This window comes from Nicotiana attenuata, unplaced genomic scaffold (genome assembly GCF_001879085.1).
Source record: "Nicotiana attenuata strain UT unplaced genomic scaffold, NIATTr2, whole genome shotgun sequence".
Lineage (NCBI taxonomy): Eukaryota > Viridiplantae > Streptophyta > Magnoliopsida > Solanales > Solanaceae > Nicotiana > Nicotiana attenuata.
The window spans coordinates 32,202-58,018 of record NW_017672191.1 but is presented as its reverse complement, the minus strand read 5'-3'; the positions used below and the strand labels follow the sequence as shown (position 1 = coordinate 58,018).

Sequence of the window (25,817 nt, the reverse complement as noted above, 5' to 3'; positions counted from 1 at the left end):
AAGGATAAAGCAGCAATATCTCCTGAACTGATCGAAAAGGTTGCATATTGGATAAGGAGAGGAAGTCTCCTTATGTGAAGAGAACACAATCCGGATCAAGGATAGGGTTGGAGTTTGTATTGTTCAAGGACTCAACTTCGATGGAAGATCAGCAATTGAGTCTCAATCAAACTCTGATTACTAACTCTTTAAATAACAGTGATTGTTCTCTTTTACATGTATTGCACAAATGCAGAAGTTAAACTAAATTGAAAGCAAAAGAGCGAGGCAATTTTGCAAGCAATTTATGTGAGATTCAAGTGTGCATTCCTGAAGCTACTTGGACAAGATAGAAGAACCAATTCCATTGTGTTTATTCTTATTTTAGTTCAATTGTAGTAGGTGGTTTAAAGTTGTACCTTTCCAGCTTTTGTAGAAGCAATTATAATAGGTACTTTGAGTATTCAAGTTATAGGCTAACTTGAAGGTGTCGCAACAGTTGAGGTTGTGTGCCACACTGGGATTAGAGTTTAATCCTTAGGTTTACAGGAGTTTTGTAAATGCTGTTTTGGCTCAGTGATTTTAGTGGAAGTTTGGGAAAATCCTACTGAGTAGTAGGTCGTGGTTTTTTCATCTTTTGAGCCAGGTGTTTTCCACGTAAAAATCTCTATGTTCTTTATTTTATGCACTCTTAATTCCACAAATAGTAGTAGTAAGTACACCAAGAAGAACCTGGTTCTTCTAGAGCAAAAATTGGGTACCACACAAATTACCCCCCCCCTCTTGTGTGGTATTGACGTTTAGAACATCATTTATTCCCGGCAGGGGAAGGGCACTCGGACTAAGAATGGTCAGGTATGGGCTGATGGTGTAACGAGACTTGGTGTCTGCGAGCGTGGCGGAGTTTTCTTCTATGATGAGGTGTCATGGTCCTAATTGAACGTACTAAGTTCGCCGGTGTTATGATCTTCTATAATTCGCCTTTGGGGTAAGATATTGTGAAATAGTATTGAAGATGCGGCTGTCAGATACCGTGGGGTGCGGTAGTTCAGGATTGAATCAGTGTTTCTAATGTCGACGGTTCGAGGAAGATGATCTTCGGGAATGTTTAAAGTTAGCAGCAAATGTGGGTCCAGAGTGACACAGAGATAGATTTCATTTAAGGCAACGACTGAGCAGCAAAGGATGAGGAAGGACATGTGGGGAGTGTCAGCCGGTAATTAAAATTTCTAGAAGTCCAGGCATAAAAAGCAAAGGTCGAGTAGTCGACTAAAGAGATGAGTTTCGCCAAAGTGGGAGAGTTTGGGGGTGATTTGGGAATTTTTGTGATTAATGATTTGGGCCTACGGATTTATTTGAAGTGTGGGCTATCACGCGGCAGGAGATCTGATATAACGGAAAGGAGCTACTAGAAATGGAGAAGGATACAACCTAACTTTGAATGGGAAGGATGTTGCCCCGCACTTAATTGATGTCCACGAGGGGTGAATAGACTCGTGCAGCTAGAGAGTGAGATTGGACTCAGGATGGGTCATTAATGTTGTGGTGTTTGCACCCCGTGTAGCGGTGTTGGAAGACATCTCTAGTGAGCAGGACGGCGGTCGCATAGTTGGCGAAGCTTCTGCAAAGGGTTCTATTGGCTATACAGCAAGGAGATCGGTCGTGTGAACGTGGTTGATGATTCAGAGTATAAAAAAGGGGGTTTTACAGAAAAGATTCTGAGAATTTTTGCGGCTGGTTGCGTAAGGTTATGTCAATAAGAAATCAAGGATCCTGGTGAAGTCCAGAGTTGTGTAATAATGGCTTCAAGCTAAGTGGGAGAGTCCCACCACCTATGATTAGGGTTGCATGGTTAACTACTTGTGAGATTTCTGATTATTAACATATTGACGGGTAATTTTCAGCTATAGGAAAGGAACATAAGGGGTGATTGAGCAAAAGAATTGTTAAAGGTGTGCTATGGTTGGCCTTGTTGGCCCATGTTCAGACTTGGGAAAGGATTCAGGATTTATGCCTTGTATAGATGTGGGTTTCGAGGGAAGTGAGTCTGCCGGGTGCTTCGCCGAGAGGGTATTCATGTGCTAGAAGATTATGGGGTTGATTACATTCGGGGCCAAGTCGGAGCGGGTGGCTCTCAACAACGGTCCTAATGGATTCAAAGGGGTAAAGTGTGGTGCCTAATGGCTTCGAGCCTATAGATACAGTTAAGAATCAAGCCTTGTAGCAGCTTATGAGAAGGGGCACAGAAGGTTCTATGATGTTTTGACCTGCGGGGTAGCAATTGGGAGGTATGAAGTGGTTCGTGGTAATTGAGACAGCATGGTCTCGTGAGTCAAGGTCACTCGAGATGAGCGCGGATGGAGTATGCTATGTGTTGAATAGAGTTATTATTTCAAAGGCAATCAAGGATAAATTGGAAGAAGATAGATTGATTAGCCATAGTTGAATTGGCATATTGGTGGTAGTGATCGGTCCCTTCAGCGCGATCAAGTTATGCAAGTGATTCGTGGTGGTACATGTGAGTATTGTCGGCTGCCGTAATTGATGCTATTCAGAAGTATTCTACTGTTATGGCATGTCATGTGTAGGCAGGTCCCGGAAGGGCTATGGTGGCTAAAGACCACTACAGAGAGATTTGGCGTGTTCTATGGTTATGAGAGTTCACATGTGTGTTGCTAAGGATCTCCTGAAGTGAGATAAGTGAAGAGTTTTATATGATGAAGTGTTAATCCATTTGTGGTTACGGATTTATGATGAAAGATCGTGTTCTATCGTATCATGGCATGTTGGGCGCAGCGAGTGGTATGGAATTCAAAGAGAGGATCAAGGTTACAGTTCGGTGTCGACATAGATGTCACGAGCTCGGATGAGCAAGGAAGTAGTTTTGATGTTTAAAGTAAGCTGGTATTGTCTTTAGCGTCACCTGAGATCGGTGTTTTGTGAAAAAGGCTTTGCATCCTGGTTAAGGATTCTTGATCGATTTTTAGCGTTAGTGCGGCCGGTGGGTTGGAGGTACAGGTCTGTTATCTGTTACAGAAGGTTGTGGGAGCGTGCTCACGGGAAGGTTGAATGAGTGTGGCCTGTAGCCACTTGAGTGGTTGAAGAGCAAACCAAGTATGAGGATTGTGGTGACATCGTAAATTTGAGAATTGATTCCTGGAGGGCACTCGATTTATTGAGTTATGGACTGTGGATGATTACTCCGGTTATGATGCTCGTTCCTATGTGTTATGAGCAAAAGAGGAGTTATTATGGACCTTTGAAAGGTTATTAGTCTAGTTTGGTGCGGTCAGAATCAGCTTGAGGTCTGTGGATGGATCTATATGTGAATATGGGCCCTATATCAGGCCAGATGTGTTCATTTCAGCAATGCGCTCCTTTGGACAAGTAGTCGGGGTAATATTTTGTCGTCAGCTATTTCATGTAATGATATATTGTGTTGTATGAGTTGTGAGACGGCTTGGTGAATTTCTTATGTGTTGGGGTTCCGCGTAGAGATGATGTTATATGAGCAGGATGGCTCTCGAGATTCAGATCGTATATCGCACCTCAGTTGTGCTTGAGTTTTGTAGCCTATGGCACTATATGTCTCCCCAGGGATGGTATTATGCACTTAGCGTGTTTGTGACTGATATTCGATATTTTGTTGCAATGAGCAATTTAGCTCGATGTATATCTCCTTATGTGGATTCTATGTGTGGATCGGGTGGCACGCCGCCATGGGTATGTTATTTGGATCAGGTTGCACGCCGCAACAGTGTGATGTTGAGTACAGTTTTCTATATGCTATTTTTGTATGCCCTGCTTCCTATTTTCTAAGGAAAGTCCATATTAGTGCGTGAGTTGAGTAGTTCCTTCCAGAGTTCGTTTCTTTTTGTCATGTTCGAGTTCATAGCCTATTGGCACATTGTGGCATCTTATGAGACTTTTGATCATGTCCGGGGTGGCCTATTGCCTGATCTTTTCGTACTGGGTGAGACGAGATCATTGGATTTAGGATCAATGCAATATGATTATATGAAGTATACTAAGGAGCTAAGACCATTATTTGGTTCAGAATGAGGTGATGGTTCTTGTCAGGAGTATAGACCCAATGATTTGTTGATTCGGCAGTTGGGTATGAATTTTTACACATCTTTTCCGTCATGGAGGTATTGTAAGAATTTGAGTAGGACTTATATATGTCATGGGATGCATTGTGAGCATCAGATTCGGGAAATATCGGCTATTATGATCAGAGCGTGTTATTATGGTCTTGTGAATGATGGGGTGCATGGTGTGAATTCAGCAAGGGTGTGCAGTCATGTTCTCGTACACCGTGTGGTGATTGATACGGTGTTCATATGTCGAAAGCAGGCCTGGCAGGGAATTTCGGGTGTTGAAACTGGGCTCCAAGGCTTATTTGCCTAAATGAAAGAGGCTATCTTTAGATTTGATCGAGTTGATGTGCCCAACTCAGTTGTGGTAGCACGGGTAGGTGCACGAGGTATTAAGCAATGATTCCAGACAACCCCAGCACAGTTCCTAGCACGTTCGAGGACGAACGTATGTTTAAGTAGGAGAGGATGTAACGACCCGACCGGTCGTTTTGAGCCCTAGCGTGCCGTTCAGCAGTTCGAGGCCATGAGCAGCTTTAATTCAGGCATTATGACTTGTACGCGTGGTCGGAATTAAATTTCGGGAAGTTCGGAGTTGACTTGTACGCGTGGCCAATAAGCGACCAACGTTGGTCGCTTTTGCTGGTTGCTTTTTTCCGGAATTCTAGTAGTGTTTGTGCATCAACTTTTTTTTTTGTATAGTCATTTGATATTTAGAATCCACTAACCCGACTAATACAAAATCACGATCATACAAAATTCATTTAAGAGGAAAACACTTCCTACCAGAAATTTCGGCCTTTTAACGACTCGACAAGATGTCTGCGTGAATTGCATCCATCCATCACACGTTTATATCATGTACACTTGCACTAATAATTCATACGTAGCAAAGCAGACAAGGAATATGCATATAGCTTTTTCCAAACCTTTCTTCTTAAACTTATATAGTATACAGATATAGAAAAAATGAAACCATTGCCCTCAAAGACTCCAGTATAAACCAAGATAAGCAGCTCCAAATCTCTAGTTCGTAAGCCAAGAAATTATAAGAAGAAAGAAAAATGGAGTACTATGTATCCATTTTGCTTGGACTATCATTCGCCTGGATTTTGGTGCGTGGATTCATGTCACTTGGAAGAACCAAAAGCTCTAAAAAACATGCACCAGGTCCATTTCCTTTGCCTATTATTGGAAACCTTCATTTGCTTGGTGACCAACCTCACAAATCACTTACTCAACTCGCAAAAGCTCATGGTCCATTTATGAATCTCAAGTTTGGCCAAATAAACACAGTGGTCATTTCCTCATGAGTCTTGGCTAGAGAAGTCATGCAAAAACAAGATTTGACCTTTTCCAATAGGTGTATTCCTGACGCTCTCCGTGCCTGCAATCACTATGATTTTTCTGTTATTTGGTTACCTGTCAATGACTCTCGCTGGAGAACTCTTCGCAAGATTATGAACTCTTAACATCTTCTCAGGTAATGGTTGCAAAGAGAGACGGATCCAGGATTTAATCTTATGGGTTCAACAAGGTTTTCAGCATTGAATCCATTATATTTTTAAAGTTATGGGTTCATAGCTATTTTTACAAATTTAATAATTTTTTCCATATAAATTTTACCCCGCGTCGAGAACTATGGGTTCAGTTGAACCCGTTGGTTCAACACTACATTGGTCCCTGGCTGCAAAACAGACGGGTTGAGTCAAACTTGGGCGGGTCAACTTGATAAAAGAGTCATGTCCGTACAAATGATACCATATAGCCATCTTAAATGGCTGATATTTAGGAATTAACCAGTGTATTCTGAATTTCAGTTTTTCAGTTCAATTTTTCAGGATAAAATATCCTTAAATTGTCTCGAAGTTAAGATTTTAGTTTAAATTTACAGGACAAAATAAGTACTGGCTAATCTCTAAATAGCATCCCTGAGAATGGCTATGATGTCCCGATTTGCTCAAAGTTAGTTTGTGTCAAACAGGTTGGGCCAAGATGAATAAAAAAGGATCATCATATAAATAGCTAGTCGAACGCATTGTTTACTTTTTCTAGCTAGTATGCATAAATTACACATATTATACATGGATTGCACATATATATACATCCACTGGCTAATTTAGCTTAACATATCATAACCTAATCTGTTCAACATGATCCAGAAAGCGTGTCATAACCCACCCAACCCGTACTATTTCGAGTTGGTTGAGTGTTTTACTAAAAGTTGATTGATTTTATTTAGGGGTGGCGATTTGAGCCCAAACCCATCCAATCCGCCTAACTCGCCCAGAGATTAATGGGGAGAAATTCAAATATAGCCAGATTTACCACTGGTCGTTGAAAAATAGCCAAGTTTCAAAAGTCATCGAAATTTAGCCACTTTAAATCTGAGCGAAAACACTGTTCAAAATCCGGAAAAATACGCCCGCAAATTTTACGGGAGTTCCAGCATAAGTATGCTTGAACTCCCGTAAATTTTACGGGAGTTCAAGCATAATTATGCTGGAACTCCCGCAAATTTTATGGGATCCAGCAAGTATAATTGTCCAGTATAATATACTGGAGTTTGGAGCACTGGTGCTCCAGTCTCCCGCAAATTTTACAGGAGTTAGCAAAGTATACCGGTCCAGCATAATATGCTGGAGTTCGTACACAAATGCACCAGAACTCCCGTATATTATACTGGACCGGTCCCTGTTGCAGCAAAATAGTGGCTATTTTTCATTGACTTGATAAACGCTGGCTATTTTTCATTGACTAGTGTGAAAACTGGCTATACCATGTTTGGGCTAAAAATATTTTAGCTCATGGGTCAATTTGGGCTGAGCCCAAGTTAACTCATTATCTTTTATAGCCCATTCTAACCGATTAAGCAGCCCAAATACAACGTATGAAACTCACCCAAAACAAAGGTAAAAATTGCGTGGGTAGCCACTTTTTAAAGTGATATTTACTTTTTATCCAGCATTTTTAATGCTGAGCAAAAGTAGCCACTAGTCTATTAAAATTAATATGAAAAGACGGTGTTACCCTTTCTTCTATCTCTTTTCCTTCCCAAACGGAAATGCATATTAATTTCTCCTTGTGCTTCCAGCAAATTATTAAGGCGTTGTTATGCCAAAGACTGTATCTTTGCTCCTTACTTTCCTCCTGATGATCCCCACAAATTTGCCATTGTTCACAAGGTGTTTGGTGCTAGTAATGTTAGCAAGATGTTGCAGGTTTCTCGTTCTTTCTCTCACCCTTTATACATCCTTCTTATGTAATTCTACAATAATACATCAGCCCAAAAGAACGACATTAAACCCTTTATTAATTAACTTTCATGTAGGGTTGTGCAACCATTTAAATCTACGTTTCTTTTAAAAGTAAAATAGAGTTGGTCCTGAACTTAGAGTTGGAAGTTCAAAAATTAAGGACATTTGGTCTTTAACTTAGAGTTACAAGCACAGAAGTTAAGGACAGGTAGTCCTTAACTTAGAGTTACAAGCACAGAGATTAAGGACAGGTAGTCCTAAATTTCGTGTTCTAAGTTCAAAAGTTAAGGACAGCTAGTCCTGAACTTACAGTAACAAGCTCATAAGTTAAGGACACTTGGTCCTGAACTTAGAGTTGGAAGTTCAAAAATTAAGGACACTTGGTCCTTAACTTAGAGTAACAAGCACAGAAATTAAGGACAGGTAGTCCTTAACTTAGAGTTACAAGCACAGAAATTAAGGACAGGTAGTCCTGAACTTCGAGTTCCAAGCTCAAAAGTTAAGGACATGTAGTCCTGATCTTAGAGTTACAAGTTCAAAAGTTAAGGACAGGTAGTCCTAATCTTAGACTTATAAATTAAGGACAGCTAGTCCTGAACTTACAGTAACAAGCTCATAAGTTAAGGACACTTGGTCCTGAACTTTATGAGCAGAAGGGTATTTTCGTTCGGGCGGGAAAAAGTTTATTAAAGCAGTGGCTAAAGAATAAAGACATTTTAAACGGTGGCTTAAAAGTAAATACATGTCTTATTAGTGGCTAACTGTGCACTTCCCCCAAAACAAAGTGATCTCAACCCAACTTATCTAGAAATTTACTTAGTTGCCCCAATTTTACTTTTTTTTTTTTGGTAGTTTCAATTTTTTGTTCTTTTGTTTTTCTGCACCACCCACCCCCGGCTCCATCCCCCCCCCCTTCCGCAATCCATCTAAGAAAATTTTACTTTTTTTTTGGATTTTCAATTTTCTGTTTTTTGTTTTCTGCACCACCCCTACCCTACCTACCCCCCTACCCCCCCCCCCGGGAGCAAAACCCCCCTCAAAAAAAAATTTACTTTTTTATAATTTTCATATTTCCGTTTTTTTATTTTTCTGCACCACCTACCCACCCCAAACCCCGCCCCACCCCACCCTCACCCGCAAAATATTTTTCAACTTACACATTTTAAGGTAAAAGGTTTTTTTAATGCAAGATGAGCATGGTTCTAAAATATGGGTCAAGTTGGGCGGGTTGGGTTATGACCCATTGTTTAGCCCATCTTGACCTAGCCCATCTTAGCCCAAGTACACTTTGGGCTGGGTTGGACAATGACCCATTTATTTACCTAACCCATCTTGACCAACCCAAATTCAGTCCAACCCGCCTAGGGGTGTTCGTCGGTCGGTACGGTACGGTATTTAAATATTTTGGTTCGGTATTTTCGGTATTCGGTTTCTTAAAATGCTATACCAATACCATACCTAATTAAATTCGGTATGGTTGGGTTTTTTTCCTTTCGGTTTCGGTTTATTCGGTTAAGGTAACTTCGGTTTATTCGGTATGAATACTAACTAGTGCATAGAGTCATAGATTATAATATTCTTAATTAAAGTACTCAAAAGTACAAAATTAAAAATGTTTGTTGACAAAAGTTTTATCCAAAAACTAGCAAATATCAACCAAAGAGAGAAAAACTATACATAAAAGAATAAATTTTATCATTAAAAATATTTTATTACTTGCTTAGAGTTAATTGATGAACTTAGAGAATAAAGGAAGGTAAAATTTTAGATTTTTATATTTATGTTATAATTAATAATATGTGTATTGTGTAATATAATATATATTTCGGTACGATATCGTTATTTCATATTAAAATACCTAATAGCATACCTAATACCAATATTTTTTAAAACTTAAACCAAATACCATACCGAATATCAAAATATCGAATATCAAATACCAAAATTTTCGGTTTCGGTATGGTAATTTGGTATTTACCAAATTATGCACAGCCCTAAACCCGCCCATTTATCACCCCTAATTTTATCACATGTATTCTCAGGTAACAAGCTTGATGTTAGTGAGCATATCAGAACTAGAAAGATCCAGGAGCTAATGGATTTTTGTCACAAGAGTGCCAACAATGGTGAAGCAGTGGATATTTGCAGAGCAGCTTTTAGAACTTCCTTGAATTTGCTGTCAAACACCATTTTCTCTAAAGATTTGACTGACCCATTTTCTGATTCTGCTAAGGAATTTAAGGACTTGGTATGGGGCATTATGGTCGAGATTGGTAAACCCAATTTGGTGGACTATTTCCCTTTTCTTGAGAAAATTGATCCACAACGTATAAGGCGGCGCATGACCGATCATTTTACTAAGGTTCTTGACCTTATGGGTGGTTTGATTGATGAGCGGCTAAAGAAAAGGAAACTGAGAAACAATGCAAATGTTGATGTTTTAGATGCCCTTCTCAACATTAGCCCAGAAGAGCTTGACAGGAATCACATCGAGCATTTGTGTCTGGTTAGTTTATTACCTAGTCTGATTTTCCATAATTAGTATGATTTGAACTCACAACATGTTGTCTCGATGCAAGGTAGACTTGTGTGTCCACCTCATTTAAAAATTTAAACTATAGATAAAGCACACTTTTAATTTATTGAATTTTATTATATCATTAAATGCTTGTGGCAACACCGCCCCGCCTTATCAACAGTATTTCGTCCCCTTTTTGTACGTGACCACATTTCAGTTTGTCCAATTGAAAGCAACATATGCTATGTAACCTTTTACTAGATTATATATGGCATCTACATCATAGGATCTTACAGTAGTAAGTTTTACAGGACTTGTTTGCAGCAGGAACTGATACTACATCAAATACATTGGAGTGGGCAATGGCAGAATTACTCAAGAATCCACATACTTTGGATAAAGCACAAGAAGAACTTGCACAAGTAATTGGTAGAGGCAAACTAGTAGATGAAGCTGATGTTGCACAGCTACCTTACTTGCGATGCATCCTGAAGGAAACCTTAAGAATACACCCTCCGGCTCCTTTCTTAATTCTGCGCAAAGTGGAGGATGATGTTGAGCTTTGTGGCTATATTGTCCCAAAAGACTCGCAAGTTCTTGTGAATGTGTGGGCAATTGGGCGCGACTCTAGCCTATGGGAAAATCCGTTGGACTTTAAGACAGAGAGGTTTTGGGAGTCGGAAATAGATGTTCGAGGTCGGGATTTTGAGCTCATACCATTTGGTGCTGGTCGGAGAATTTGCCCTGGATTGCCTTTGGCTATCAGGATGGTTCCAGTTGCACTAGGTTCATTGCTAAATACGTTTAACTGGAAGCTACAAGGTGGAATTGAACCTACAGATTTGGACATGGAGGAAAAATTTGGTATTACCTTGGCAAAAGCTCAACCTCTGGTAGCTGTCCCTATTCCACAGTAGGAATAAAGTTAAGATTTTAGGTAAGTATATTACCAGTAATTTAGTAAGTAACATTATTTCTTTTGTGAATGGATGCAAACTTAGTACAAAGATTAAAAGAAAAAAAAACATATGAATCGAGCCAAAAGCATTTGGATGAATCATCACGTACTGTCAAAGGGCAACATAGGACATTTGTATCTGTAGTATATATCCTTTGGTATCCTTGAAAATAAGACCATGTCTAATTTAAAGTTTTGGCTCCTTTCCTGAATGTATCCTTAATTCCAAGTGCAACTCATGATATATTGAAAGTATAAGACGGGGTGAATTGTTTATTTTTAAATATTAATCGCTATCAGTTGACTAGTTTTCAAATTAGTTGACTAGATGTAATAACTTGATAACAGTAAGGACAAAATTTAAGATGCAGAAATTAAATACAGGAATTAAAAATACCGGAATTTTTATACTGGTTCGGATTCAATGTGAATCCTAGTCCAGTCCCCTTAGGTTGCAAGGGAGTTCTCTTTCAGTGAATGGGTTTCTCGAGTACACAGTGAATGGTGTGATCTACACCGATCGCTCAGTTCCTATATCACTCGTTTCTTTTTGGTACAATGCCTCACCACTGTAGTTCTCTCTTTCTTCTCTAACTTGTTACACATCAGATCTAGTAGAGATACAATATTTGTTTGCAGTAGAACAAAGAGAGGGTATTTAGTTTGATCAAAGTATATTTTGCTAATGTACAAAGACGAGATTAAATACTTTGAGAGAGGCTTTATTTCTGAAGAGATTTGCCAATCCAAGAGATTTGATCCTTAGAAAGAGATTGATTCTTTCCAAGAATAAGGTTATTCAGCAACGGCTTTGTCTTGGCGAGATGGCTTTAATGACTTCCCTTGTACGTGACTTGATAGCGCCGGATATCCTTCCTTGATCTTGGTCCTTCTAGATTTAGCATACTTGATTGATTATCTAGCAAGATCTTCAATATTCTTGATTGATCGATTCCTTCAGTTTAGCCTTGATTTATTCCGTCAGTATTTAACATTATCGTTGATTCCTTCAATCTTGGAAGCTTTCCTTGATCTTCTCTGATTGATTCCTTTATTCTTGAATGCTTTGTATACAAAGAACAGATATATTACTTTCATCATTAAAATCAGATCTAACAATCTCCCCCTTTTTGATGATGACAAAATAATATATATGTATAAACATCTATTGACTTCCCTGTATTTTACTCCCCCTCAATGAGAGCAGTTGACTTTTTCTGGCAGCATCTCTTGTAGTCGACTGCTTCTGCAGGATATCTATGACTCTCCCTCAAGAGGTGCCGTGAGCTGCGACCTGCACTTTCCCTTCAGTCGACTTATCCACAACTTATCCTTGTATGTACCTGTACAAATATATATATCCTTTCTCCTCCTTTTTAACATCAGCAAAGAAGGAATAATAAAACAGACTTAAAACAGGATTTATAGCATGATATGCTTGCAAAGTTATAGCAAAAGAAAACAAAAAAAAAAATCATCCACCGATTGATTACCTAGTCCAAAAACAGCACACCAAAAAAAAAAATTGTCTTAAACTTCCATAGTAACGATGCAGAAAATAGGTAAGAGTATTACAAATCGCCTCTAGTCGATCAAAGCTGGCATTGGCTGAAACACTCATTCCATCAAGCCTGTCATGAACCTCCTTGAATGTCTTGACAGCGATTTCCCTTACTCTGAGAATTGTAACTCTTATCTTGGAAACATTAGACCTTGTTTCTTTGGAGATAGCATGAATGTTATCAACAGTGTACTGAGTGGAAGTGAGAAGATTTTTGATTGCAGATAGCTGATTGTCAATGGCACTAACCTTTTCAGCAAGGTCAGGATCACTATGGCTAGGATGGGAAGCAGAAGGTTTGAGTCTAGAATCGGTTTGAGCATGCTTGACTTCTCCTTCTTGTTTCTTAATGCATGAGCCCTTAACACACATATACCCCATACTCGCAGTTGCGCCCTTTTTTTCTCGCGAAATCGGGTTTCGACATTTGGATGACTCCTTCGAGAGAGTAGGAAAAAGGGCTAGATTTTAAATACCCAATTAAATCAGTAAATAATTTATAAAAAATAATTAATATATAACAAAAATATCACTTGTGCATGAAAATGATTTAAAATAATTACTTAACATTATAAAATATAAAAAATCATTTTTTGTGTAAATAATGTAATTATGCATATATGGGCTATTATTATAAAGTATGCAATTTTAGCCTAAGGATGTAAAATAAGTATATATAAAAATATTAAAGCTTAATATGGATATAAATGATGAAAAAGTTAAATAATAATTCATTGTAAAATTATTTTGATGCAATTAATAATTATTTACATAAAAACACAGAAATAAATTGATTAAAAGCCTTTAAAAATTATGAAAAATTATGGAAAAATACTTGGTGATGCTCATGCACTATTTTGAAGGTATATATGTGTATTTGAGAGATATGAGGAAAAAATTGGGTGTCAACAGTTGCCTTTTTTTACCCGGGAAGGATGAAAGAGTTGTTGGTTAAAGAAATGATGACCGATTTTGACCGAATGGGGAGTTTTGAAAAATATAGGCCGCACCCTGGTCTCTGAGCTGCCTACATATCCCTGATTTTACAAGGATCAGGCCATGTGTAATTCTGGACCCAACGGTGAATGAAACCGATGGAATTGTTATAGTAATAGTAGTATGTTTGGAAAGGGTTCTTTTTGGGAAGATAGTACGGATGGATTTACACGGAGTTATGAATGTGAATCTGAAGCGTAACGGATGTATCACATGGCAGATATCTGAACGGTCATAGAGTTAAGGCGAGGAATTGAGGGGAGTCGGTTACGTTTGAAATAGTGGCAGGGTGTGAATAGTATGAGCGGAAACCGGAGCGAAGGTTGCTCATGTTTAAAGAACAGTCCACTTCTGAATTACCTGCAAAACTTAAAACACGATGCGTGCAAATATATATGGATTATTGCGAGAATTTAAACATGATGCAAATTCCTTTTGAACCATGAAGGTTGTCTTTGGACGGTAAGGATGACGTCCTTAGACCATGACATCCCGGGCCATGAATCATGAGATAAAGGATTCGCAGGCCATGAAATGGTGTTCTCGGGCCATGAGAATGGTGCCTTCGAACCATGACGCCTTTGAATAATGATGTGCAATATTGAGGGATCCTCAAGCCATGACATGGTGTCTTTAGGCTATGAGGGTGATGCCTTCGGACAGAGACATGGTGATGCATATGAGTAAAACAAGACAGAGCTTAGTCTTCTACAGGATCGGGATAGAGCTTAGCCCCGGAAAAGGTAAAATAGTGCTAGGTTTTAGATAGGGTAACGTTCAGTCATTAGACAAGGAAAGGCAGAGCTTAGCCTTATGCAGATGGAGATAAGGCTGTTATGTGGTCCGGGCCCGGGCCTAAATAGGCTAAACGGGCCGGGCCAAACGGTCCCGAGTTCTGGCGGGCCGGGCCCATGGAGTCCCGGGCTTAACGGTCCTGGAGGGTGGAACCGGCCCACTGTGGGCCTAAGCCCACATGGGCCCGGGCTAAGTGTGCCGGGCCCACGGGCCTAAGTGTTCCGGGCTTCTTTTTTTTAAATTTTTTTTATCTAAGGCAATTGCTGTAAATTATATTATATAATTGTGACTTAAATCTTCTAATTCAAATTTAAACACAAAAAAATTGTAAAGAAATATTCAAGAGAATGCCTTATAATTTTTATTGTTACAACATTAACAAAAAATGGCAATATATTTCTTAGTCTTCCTCCCCCCAATGAAATGAGCACAACAAGGTTCTAATACCACCATTAAAAGAAAAAAAAACTAATGAAGATGTGCCAAAATACAAGTTACATATTAGTCTACATATTATCTCTAACAAATTTCATAAATCCTTCAAGGTTATGAGAAATTTCCGCTGGTGGTGGCGGAAAAGAAGCTTGTTCATCACCGCTTACGGGCGAAGCAGCATCCTCCGCAAGTTCCTCTAGCATTTCTTCAGAAGCTTCGTCTATCTCCGGTTGTGATTCAGCAAGTCCAAAATTTCTTCTTTCCGAACGGATCCAATCTCTAAAGAGTACTGATTTTTCCAAGCTCTCCCTCATAGACGCTCTATGATCACCGATTTGAAGTCTCGCTTGACTGAAAGCGCTCTCCGATGCCACTGTTGAAGCTTGAATACTTAAAATATCTCGAGCCATCCTTGAAAGAACCGGATAGTGTTTTTCTTTGTCCTTCCACCATTCCAAAACATCAAAGGAGCCGTCGGGATTCTCTGATTCAAGTCCCTACGACAAATAAACTTGAAGCTCATTTAGTTGTGAACTATCACCAATATTATCACCTTGGGAACCCCTGAACCCCGTCCAAGAACTAAGTACTTTTAGGCCCGCAGTTCTTTTAGATGATTGCGAACTAGACGAAGTAGGAGTTGGAACATTTGGTCTAGCATGATCTAAGGCAAGTTGATAAACATTATAAATTGTTTGAGCATTTATTTTAATTGAGGCTTTTGCATCTGCAAGTGTAGCAAATTCCTCATCTGAAAGTGATAAAGCCTTATAAATATTTGTATACCAAAAGCGAGGACCTCCTAATTTCATGGTAGGATTTAACATGGCAGCAACACCATAAATAGGGGGGATAGGGAAAAAATATTTTTTAAACTTATCTTTCATAGAATCAATAGCAAGTTGATAAATTACCCCACCCTCTGAAAATTGAGTAAACAAATCTGCAAGTGCTGCAATATAAACTAAACAGTTAGAAATAGTAGGATAATATTGCCTAGATAATTCATTTGTAGCAACATGAAATTGTTCTACAAATTCTACAAGAATTTTAACATTAGTCCAATCCTGATTTGTAAGGTGCTCATCATCATCATCATCACCACCTTGCGTTTATTGGGTTTCTATATTCATATGCAACAACTAAACTTTCGTACATATAATTCCATCTAGTCGGACAAGCTTTAGGAACCTTTCTCTCTCTAAGGCCAAATTCATCACATTTTTTAAAATATTCTCTAAGTCTACTTCTACGGTTTGAATAAAAAAGCCAATTAAGAGCCATTTTAACCTTTTCAATTTCAACATTTAAAATTTTCATACCATCACCGACGATTAAATGGTAAATATGACAAATACATCTAACATGGAAAATATTACTAAATGCAGGATTTAGTGTAGTTGTAAGCAAGCCTATAGCATTAGTGTTACTAGAAGCATTATCCATTGAAACTGACATTATTTTATCTCTAATGTAAAAATATTTACAAATATCTGCAACTGTGTTAGCAATAAACTTACCTGTGTGACGTGAATTAATTATTCTATAAGCAATAATGCGCTTTTGCATTTTCCATTACTCATCAATCCAATGAGTGGTAACAGTAAGATAATCACAGTCATTACCACTTCTACCAATATCAGTAGTAATAGCAATGCGACAATCTATATGAGTAAATAAATAGCGCAAATATTGTTCATAATCATGTTTATATTTATAAATATCGCTCTTTACGGTTGTGCGAGGCCATCCTTTATAAGTAGGATTAAAAACTCTTCTAATATAATGCACAAAGTGAGGGTTAGAAGGAAAACTATAGAGTAAGCACATAACAGTAACTATTTTTGCCAATTCTTCACGATCTTTATTTGGATCGTAATATAAAATGCCACCGGTAACAGTGTTGATTCCCGGTTGAACTAGATTTGACCCGGTACTAGGGTTAACCTCAGTACCTACACTTGTCCCCTCTTGCCCAGCTTTTATTTGAAGATATCTAGCTTTATCTCTAGGGTGTGTCTTTATGTGTCTAGTCAAAGTACCCGTACCGCCACGGTCTCCAGTATATTTATGAGCTATCAAAGACCCACAAGTTTTACACTTAGCCTTATTTTGAGGTCTTAGTTGAGTAAAAAAATGCCAAACAAGAGATGTTTCGGGCCGTCTAGAAGGTTGTCTATTAAAAGTAGGGGTTACTACAGGAGAGTCAGGCGGGGCATCATTTAGATTATTATCAGTTGGGTTAACAACAGGACTAGTAGGTGTATCATCTAAATCCGGTTGCGTTTCATCTAAATCATCATTTTCATCGATAGTTTAATTAGGATAAAGAGCATTCATATATTCATCATTTAATTGTTGACCTGGTGCAACATCATGGCAAAATTGAGTATCGGTAAATTGAAAACAAGGGTTATCACTATCAAGAATAACAGGTGGAGGAGGACGGGTAACAGGTCTGGGTAGGGGAGCCGCGGGGAGGAGTAGTAGCTTGGCGACTAGATTCGCCAATTTTAGATTTTTCCTTACCACCAAACATTTTTTTCAAAGAAAAGGCCATGTTAATTATAATTATACAAACTAAAATAAATAAAACTATAATATTAAAACTTATGAGTTGGAACGAGTTTACCGAATTGACGAACAACTTCTTGAAAATTGTATATCGTTGAAGACTTGAAGACTTCAATTCACCAACTTCACAATTTTTCACAAATTGTAATAATAAAGTAAGCAATTATAGAAGAAAATTAGAGAGAGATTGGTGATTTTGTGAGTAAAAATGAAAGAATGAGGGGGTATTTATAGTTGAGAATAGGGAAAAAGTTTAATCATAAAAAGTTTGGGGTTAAAACAAAGTTTGGGAGGCAAATGGCTATTTTTTAAAAGCCAAACGGCTAAATTAGCAGGCCAATGGCTTAGTTTTTAAACTTCCAACCGTTGGCCAATTAAAAAAAATTGAAAAATAGCCGTTGGGCCCGTTAGGCCCATTTGAACCGGCCCGGGCCCGCCAGCCGGTCCCGGGCTAAACGATCCCGGGCTCGCGGTCTCTCCATGCTGGACCGGCCCATAGTGGGCTACTAGGACCGCTTGGGCCCGGACCATACGGGCCAGCCCGTTTAGCCCAAAGCCCATGTGGGCTCGCGGGCCTGGGTCGGTCCCGGGCTGGTCCCGGACCACAATACAGCCTTCGATGGGGAGGCAATGCTTAGCCTCATGGGAGACAGTGCTTAGTCTCATGCAAGGGAAAGTCAGAGCTTAACCTTATACATATGGGGAGGCAATGCTTAGCCTCATGGGAGTCAGTGCTTAGTCTCATGCAAGGGAAAGGCAGAGCTTAGCCTTATGCAGATGGGGAGGCAATGCTTAGCCTCATGCGAGAAAAGGGGAGACAGTGCTTAGTCTCATGCAAGGGAAAGGCAGATCTTAACCTTATGCAAATAGGGAGGCAATGCTTAGCCTCATGGGAGACAGTTCTTAGTCTCATGCAAGGGAAAGACAGAGCTTAGCCTTATGTAGATGGGGAGGCAATGCTTAGCCTCATGCGATAAAAGGGGAGACAATGCGTAGTCTCATGCAATTGAAGGCAATGCTTAGCCTTATGCAAATTGGGAGGCAGGGCTTAGCCTTATGCAAAAGGAGGAGACAGTGCTTAGTCTCATACAATGGAAGGCAATGCTTAGCCTTATGCAAATAGGGAGGCAGGGCTTAGCTTCATACAAAAGGAGGACACAGTGCTTAGTCTCATGCAATGGAAGTCAATGTTTAGCCTTACGCAAATAGGGAGGTAGGGCTTAGCCTCATGCAAAAGGAGGAGACCGTGCTTAGTCTCATACAATGGAAGGCAATGCTTAGCCTTATGCAAATAGGGAGGCAGGGCTTACCCTCATGCAAAAGGAGGAGACGGTGCTTAGTCTCATGCAATGGGCAAATAGCAAATAGGAGCAGAATATTTCTTAGCTGGAGACATATTTGCGCTTGGCGGTCTGGTTGTTATGAAGGTAATGATTTTAAGGCGCACGTACTTGTGGTTATTCCTTGTTCCTGCATTCAAAGAAAAATCATGAGTTTTGCGGGGGAGGTTGGTTCGTGCCTTTGTCTACTTGTTTTGCTTTTCTTTGCTCAAGAGATCCTATTCGAGTTACCCTAGGTAACACCTGGCTGCCATAGAAATAAAGTTTTCGAAAAATATGCACTTATTTGATGAAATAGGGTTATTTTAGAAAACATAGTGGTATATAATATCAAGTAAATTAGATGAACTAATGACTGCGACACTTTTAGAGACATTGCAGCATCTTTGCGTTAGAATGTTGAGGGTCCTCCTCAAAATTCTGCCCCGGATTAGTAAGTGGTTCTTTGACCGTTCTGCATGTAACGAAGTTTGTTGGACCTGCTCCGGAATTTTGAGAATCCTTCTCAAAATTTTGCCCAGTTACTTAACCGATTTTCTGACTGTCTTGCATATGATGACGTCAGCTGGACTTGCTCCGGAATTTTGAGGGTCCTTCTCAAAATTCTGCCCCAGTTTCTGGTTCTAGGAAAATGAAGATTTTATTAAGATGTGACCGAACCCACAGGGCTGCCTACGTATCCCCTCTTAAATGGGAATCAGGTCAAGCGTAGTTCACTTACATTAGATGAAGAAATATAAACAATATAGACATAGTATCTCTTGACTGCGTCTGAATTGATAGGTTTTGGTCAAACTTCTCTGTCCATTTCTGCAAGTATGAGCGCTCCTCCTGTTAGTACTCGATGAACCATGTAGGGCCCTTGCCAATTGGGTAAAAATTTTCCTTTAGCTTCATCTTGATGTGGGAATATTCGCTTCAGTACCAGCTGCCCTGGTGTGAATTGCCTTGGTTTGACCCTTTTGTTGAAAGCTCTGGACATTCTGTTCTGATAAAGCTGACCATGACACACTGCATTCATCCTTTTTTCATCTATGAGGGCTAATTGCTCATAGCGGCTCTTTATCCATTCTGCATCACTGAGTTCGGCTTCTTGTATGATCCTTAAAAAAGGAATTTCTACCTCGGCGGGAATGACAGCCTCGGTACCATAAACCAATAGATAGGTAGTTGCACCGGTTGATGTGCGGACTGTGGTACGGTATCCCAATAAGGCGAATGGTAACTTCTCGTGCCATTGCTTGTGATTTTCTACCATTTTCCTTAGTCTTCTTGATGTTCTTGTTGGCAGCTTCCACGACTCCGTTCATTTGAGGCCTGTATGCTGTGGAGTTTTTGTGCTTGATTTTGAAAGTTTCACACATGGCTTTCATCAGATCACTGTTGAGATTGGCGGCATTGTCAGTGATGATGGACTCGGGAACCCCGAATCGACAGATAATACGATCCCTGACAAAATCTGCGATGACTTTCTTAGTTACAGCTTTGTAAAATGCAGCCTCTACCCATTTTGTGAAGTAATCGATGGCCACTAAAATTGACCTTTGCCCCTTTGAAGTAGTGGGATCGATCGGACCAATGACATCCATTCCCCAGGCAGCAAAAGGCCAAGGTGAACTTATTGCGTTGAGTTCGTTTGGTGGCACTCGTATTATATCTGCATGTATCTGGCATTGGTGGCATTTCTGGACGTATCGGATGCAATCCGTTTCCATAGTCATCCAAAAGTATCTGGCTCCGAGTATCTTCTTCCCTAGAAGAAAATCGTTCATATATGGACCGCAAGTTCCGGCATGTATTTCCTCGAGAAATTTGGAAGCTTCTTTGGCGTCAACACACCTTAATAGGGCTAGATCAGGTGTTCTCCTATACAAAATTCCTCCACTTTGGAAGAAGTGATTGGATAGCCTACGCAGTGTGCGTTTCTGAGTATGGTTCGCCTGCTCTGGGTATTCTCCTTTCGCCAAATATTCCTTGATGTCGTGGAACCATGGATTTTCGTTCGTTTCTTCTTCACCATGAGCACAATAAGCTGGCTGACTATGGATCCTTATTGGAATGGGATCGATGAAATTCTTATCCGGGTGCTGTATCATGGAAGACAACGTAGCCAATGCGTCTGCGAACTCGTTCTGGATTCTTGGAATATGTTTGAATTCTATCTTCGTGAACCTCTTCATCAATTCTTGCACATGATACATGTATGGTAGTATCTTGGTGTTTTTCGTAGCCCATTCCCCTTGAACCTGATATACCAGAAGATCCGCGATCACCAACAACTCTTGTATATTCATGTCGACGGCTAAATTGAGCCCCATGATGCAAGCCTCATATTATGCCATGTTGTTGGTACATGGAAACCTAAGCTTTGCGGATACCGAATAATGCTGACCTATCTCTGACACCAAAACTGCTCCAATACCCACTCCTTTGAAGTTTGCAGCTCCGTCGAAAAACATCGCCCAGCCTTCGTAGGCTTCAGCAATGTCCTCTCCTACGAACGACACTTCTTCATTAGGAAAATACGTTTTGAGTGGTTCGTATTCTCCTCCTACAGGATTTTCGGGAAGATGATTTGTAAAATCTTGTCCCTTGACTGCCTTCTAAGTTACATGGATGATATCGAACTCACTCAGCAATATCTGTTACTTGGAAAACTTCCCAGTAGGCATAGGCTTCTGAAAGATGTAATTCAGAGGATCCATTCTTGATATGAGGTATGTGGTATAGACACAGAAGTAGTGTCTCACTTTCTGAGTTGTCCATGTCAAAGCACAGCAAGTGCGTTCTAGCAGAGAGTACCGTGCTTCATAAGGTGTGAACTTCTTGCTCAAGTAATATACGGCTTGCTCCTTTCTTCCTGTCTCGTCATGTTGTCCCTAAACACAGCCGAAAGCCCCATCTAGTACAAACAAATAGAGTACCAAAGGTCTCCCTGGTTCCGGCGGGACTAGGACTGGTGGCGTAGCTAGGTATTCCTTAATTTTGTCAAAGGCCTTTTGACAGTCTTCAGTCCAACTGGTTTCAACATCCTTCTTTAACATTTCGAAGATGGGTTCACATATTATTGTGGACTGTGCTATGAAGCGGCTGATGTAATTGAGGCATCCCAGGAAACTCATCACGTCCTTCTTGCTCTTCGGTGGTGGTAACTCTTGGATAGCTTTAACCTTTGACGGGTCTAACTCGGTTCCTCGGCGGCTGACGATGAATCCCAACAATTTTCTTGCAGGAACCCCGAATGCACATTTTGCGGGGTTCAGTTTTAAATTGTACTTTCGTAGCTTGTCAAAGAACTTCCTCAAGTCTGCTATGTGATATGTGGCCCTCTTGGATTTGATGATAACGTCGTCAATATATACCTTTATTTCCTTGTGTATCATATCATGGAAAATGGTTTTCATGGCTATCATATAGGTGGCCCGGCATTCTTCAGACCTAATGGCATCATTTTGTAGCAGTACACCCCCCATGGTGTAATGAAAGCTGTTTTCTCTACGTCTTCTTCGTCCATCGAAATCTGATGATAACCCGTGAAGCAATCTACAAAGGATTAGAGTTCATGCTTGGAGCAATTGTCAATCAGAATCTTTATATTTGGTAGTGGGAAATTGTCCTTGGGACTTGCTCTGTTTAAATCCTGGTAGTCAACACACACCCTGACTTTCCCATCCTTCTTCGAAACCGGTACGATGTTGGCTAACCAGGTTGGGTACTCAACTACCCTGAGGACTTTGGCTTTGATCTTCTTAGTGATTTCCTCATTGATTTTTAGGCTCATTTCCGGTTTGAACTTTCTGAGTTTCTGCTTTACCGGCGGACACATTGGATCGGTAGGCAACTTATGAGCCACTATGGATGTGCTCAATCCGGTCATGTCATCATATGACCACGCAAAAATATCCTCATATTCTTTCAGGAAATGAATGTATTCTTTCTTCTCTGACGATGACAGGTGGATACTTATGCGAGTTTCTTTGATGGTTTCAGAATCTCCCAAATTGATTGCCTCGGTTTCGTCCAGGTTGGACTTAGGCTTATTCTCAAAATTCTCAACTTCCCTAATAACATCCTCAGGTATCTCATCTTCTTCTTCCCAGTCACTATCCTTATGTTGCATCATCTCATTACATGTAACAGTCGTTGGTTCATCAGGATAAGTAATAATAATGCTGTAGAGGAAAAATGTAAAAGATAATAATAAATACTAAAATAACAATGCATTAATTAAATCTTGAAAACATAAAAATAGGTACGGCTCTATCACTCGAGTAATTATTTCAAAACAAAATGCGTCTTAAAATAAAATACTGGAAATACCTTAAATGCTTAAAGCAGATCATGCTAATTGCCAGGCTACCCAGGAACTCGACGGGCCCGGGATGGTGAAGCAGTCTAATTCTTAAGAACAACTCCCTTCTCCATGGTCTGAATGGTGAGGTCTTCTTCCTCCTCCTCCTCAACTATTGCATTGCAGTCCATGTGTTCGTCATCCAGAAACAGGTTCCTTAGCCCAGCCAAAGCTTCCTCTTCTGCAGATCCCCATATTGTATCGGCCTGATAAAAGGTCTGACTCAGATGCGGCACTGGCTGCTCAAGAGGGTAATAGGGACCACGCCATGGTGGCAACCAATCATCATACTCCTGCCAGGTATACTGATACCCAAGTCCAAAGGTGGTACCGTGACGTTTCGGTTGTATTGGCTTAGTGAAGTCGTGGAGATTCTTACCGAGACCTTTACCGGGTTTATACCCTACCCATGCCAGTATGCTTTCTATTTTGCTGCTCAACCATTTATCTTTCTCAATTGCATTGACACGCTCGATGCGGTGATAAGTTTATCCACCCAACTTTCTTCTATTCTCGACAACCAGGACGGTTTGACTGGTGTAAATGGGATTACTTCCATCTCCATGAATGATAACCTCCTGATGGTTCCATTCGAACTTCACGCCTGGTGTAGTGTAGAAGCTACAACTCAGACAGCATGTATCCAAGGTCGTCCCAATAAAAGATTGTATGTTGCAGAAATGTCCAATACATGAAACTCAACATCGAACCAAGTCGGGCCCATTTGCAAACAAAGGTTGATTTCGCTAATTGTGGCCCTTTGAGACCCATCAAATGCTTTTACATTCATACTCCCTGCTCGTATCTCATGGAAATCTTTACCCAACCTTTTCAGATAGTCAATGGACAAATTTGAGGCTTGAACCCCCATCTATTAGGACTCTGACGATGAATTTGTGCTCAAATTGTAACGTGATGTGCAGTGCTCCGTTGGACTTAGTCCTTCAGGTGGTAATTTATCTTCGTGAAAAGTGATCTTGTGACTTTCCAGCGCTTGCCCCACCATGTCGGCCATTTCTCCACTGGTGATTTTGTTGGGCACGTAGCTTCATTCAACACTTTCATTAACGCCTTCCTATGCGTCTCAGAATTCTATAGCAGCGACAGAATGGATATCTGAGCAGGGGTTTTGTTCAGATGGTCAAAAATAGAGTATTCTCTTGCCTGTACTTTCCTCCAGAGATAATTTGGGCTAGTTTCAATGATAGGTTGTTTGGCACCAGCTTCCTTGCTTGTTCCTCCCAAATTTTTAGGTGTATAGATTCTTCCAGTTCTGGTCATCCCTTGTGCAGCACAAGACTCTTCCATTTTTGCTTTTCCTTTTCTCCTAGCTTCGGCAACATAATCCCAAGGTATGGCGTTGGAATTGAAGGGTGGTGTGGATGCTACCGTCACACTGAAGGGTGTGGCTACTTCTACTTCAAATGGAGTGGGTGTAGTTGCAAGTGCTGTCACTTCAATTTCAAACAGAACTGATGTGGCTATTTCGACTTGGACCTGTGGTTGTATCTATACCAAAATAGGAGTGAGTGTGACTGCAGGCTTCTGAGGGTCGTCACCTTCCCAAATAAGCCCGATTGATCCTTCAGGATCCCATTTTTCATCAGTTTCTATCACATTTACTCCTTCACCCCTATGATTTGGGAGGGGATCGTTGCGGACATTTGGTGCGGCTTTCTTTGCTTGTATGACTGTGAGCACGTGATTTTTGCCGCGCTTAAATTACTCCTATAGAATTCATTAAAATTAGAATTTTTCTTTTAGTATTTGAATTTTTAGGAATTAATTGCATGATTTTGTGTTTTGTTTGCATTTTTGTGTGCATTTTTAGTTGTCATAAAAAATGAAAAGAAAAATTACAAAATAGTATACTTGCATTTAGGACCCAATTCTAGATTTTTAGATTAATTAACATCATTGAAAATAGGAGAAAATAATTAAAAATAGTCCTTTATATTGTTTTACTTTTAAATTTTTGATTTTTCCTTAAACTAGGATTTGTTTAATTTTTGAGAAGTAGTTAGTCTCATTTTAGAATTAAATCAGGTTTTGGCTATATTTAATTTTTGTACTTAATAAAATCTGAAAATTAATAAATAAATAAAAAGAAAAAGAAGAAAACAAATGAAAAAAGAAATTGAATAAAAGGTCAAATAGGCTGGCCAGCTTTGGGCCACTCTTCGATCCCAGCCCAAATGAGACCCTTGAACGACCCAAGCCCAAACCCTAAACCCGGCTTGCCCCCTTTAATTCTAAACGACACCGTTTTGGCCCAATTAAATCCAGGCCGTTCATCTACTCTAATCCAACAGTCCCTATAGTTCAAGGGTAATTAAATAAAATTGTCCTAAATTCATAAGAAAACCTAGAGACAGACTACACCTTCCTCGTACCTCCTGTTCCCCCCGTCTCCGTCTCCGTCGCCGGCTCCGCCGCCGCCGCCGGAAATCGCCTCACGGCGGCGGCCGGTCTCCCATTCCGTTCAAATTAACACCGTAGAACCGCCTTCCTCTCCTCTTTCTAAGCCCCTAAACCTTTGCCCTCGAATCCCAACCAAACGCCTCAAATATTTGAAACCCTAGGCACCGCCGCCACCGTGCACGGCGGCGCCGTCATCCAAAACCTACCAAATCCACACCCTACAATCCCCTCACTCTCCTTAGCCTAAAACCCTAAACCATTTTCCCCAAATCCAACCGGAACTCATAAAATCTTAGATCTAGGGTTTTCAAAGTTCAAACTATTTTGGAATTTCAAGAACTCGGATGATTTTTTAATTAATGTTATATGTTTTAATAAACATATAACATTAATTAAAAAATCAATTTCGAAAAGTCAATCGAAGGGAAGACCATATCAGTGAGTTTGTTCTTTTCCTTCTTCCTTGTTTAAATTTTTTCTTTTCTACGATTGATTCTGTTTTGATTTTTGGTTTCAATATTTGCATTCTGTTCTT

At 40.0% G+C, this 25,817-nt stretch overlaps 1 pseudogene; it reads left to right on the top strand.

The window, feature by feature from the left end:
- The first annotated feature begins 5,018 nt into the window (after positions 1 to 5,018).
- On the top strand, positions 5,019 to 10,949 carry LOC109212239 (annotated as a pseudogene).
- Positions 10,950 to 25,817: the final 14,868 nt, after the last annotated feature.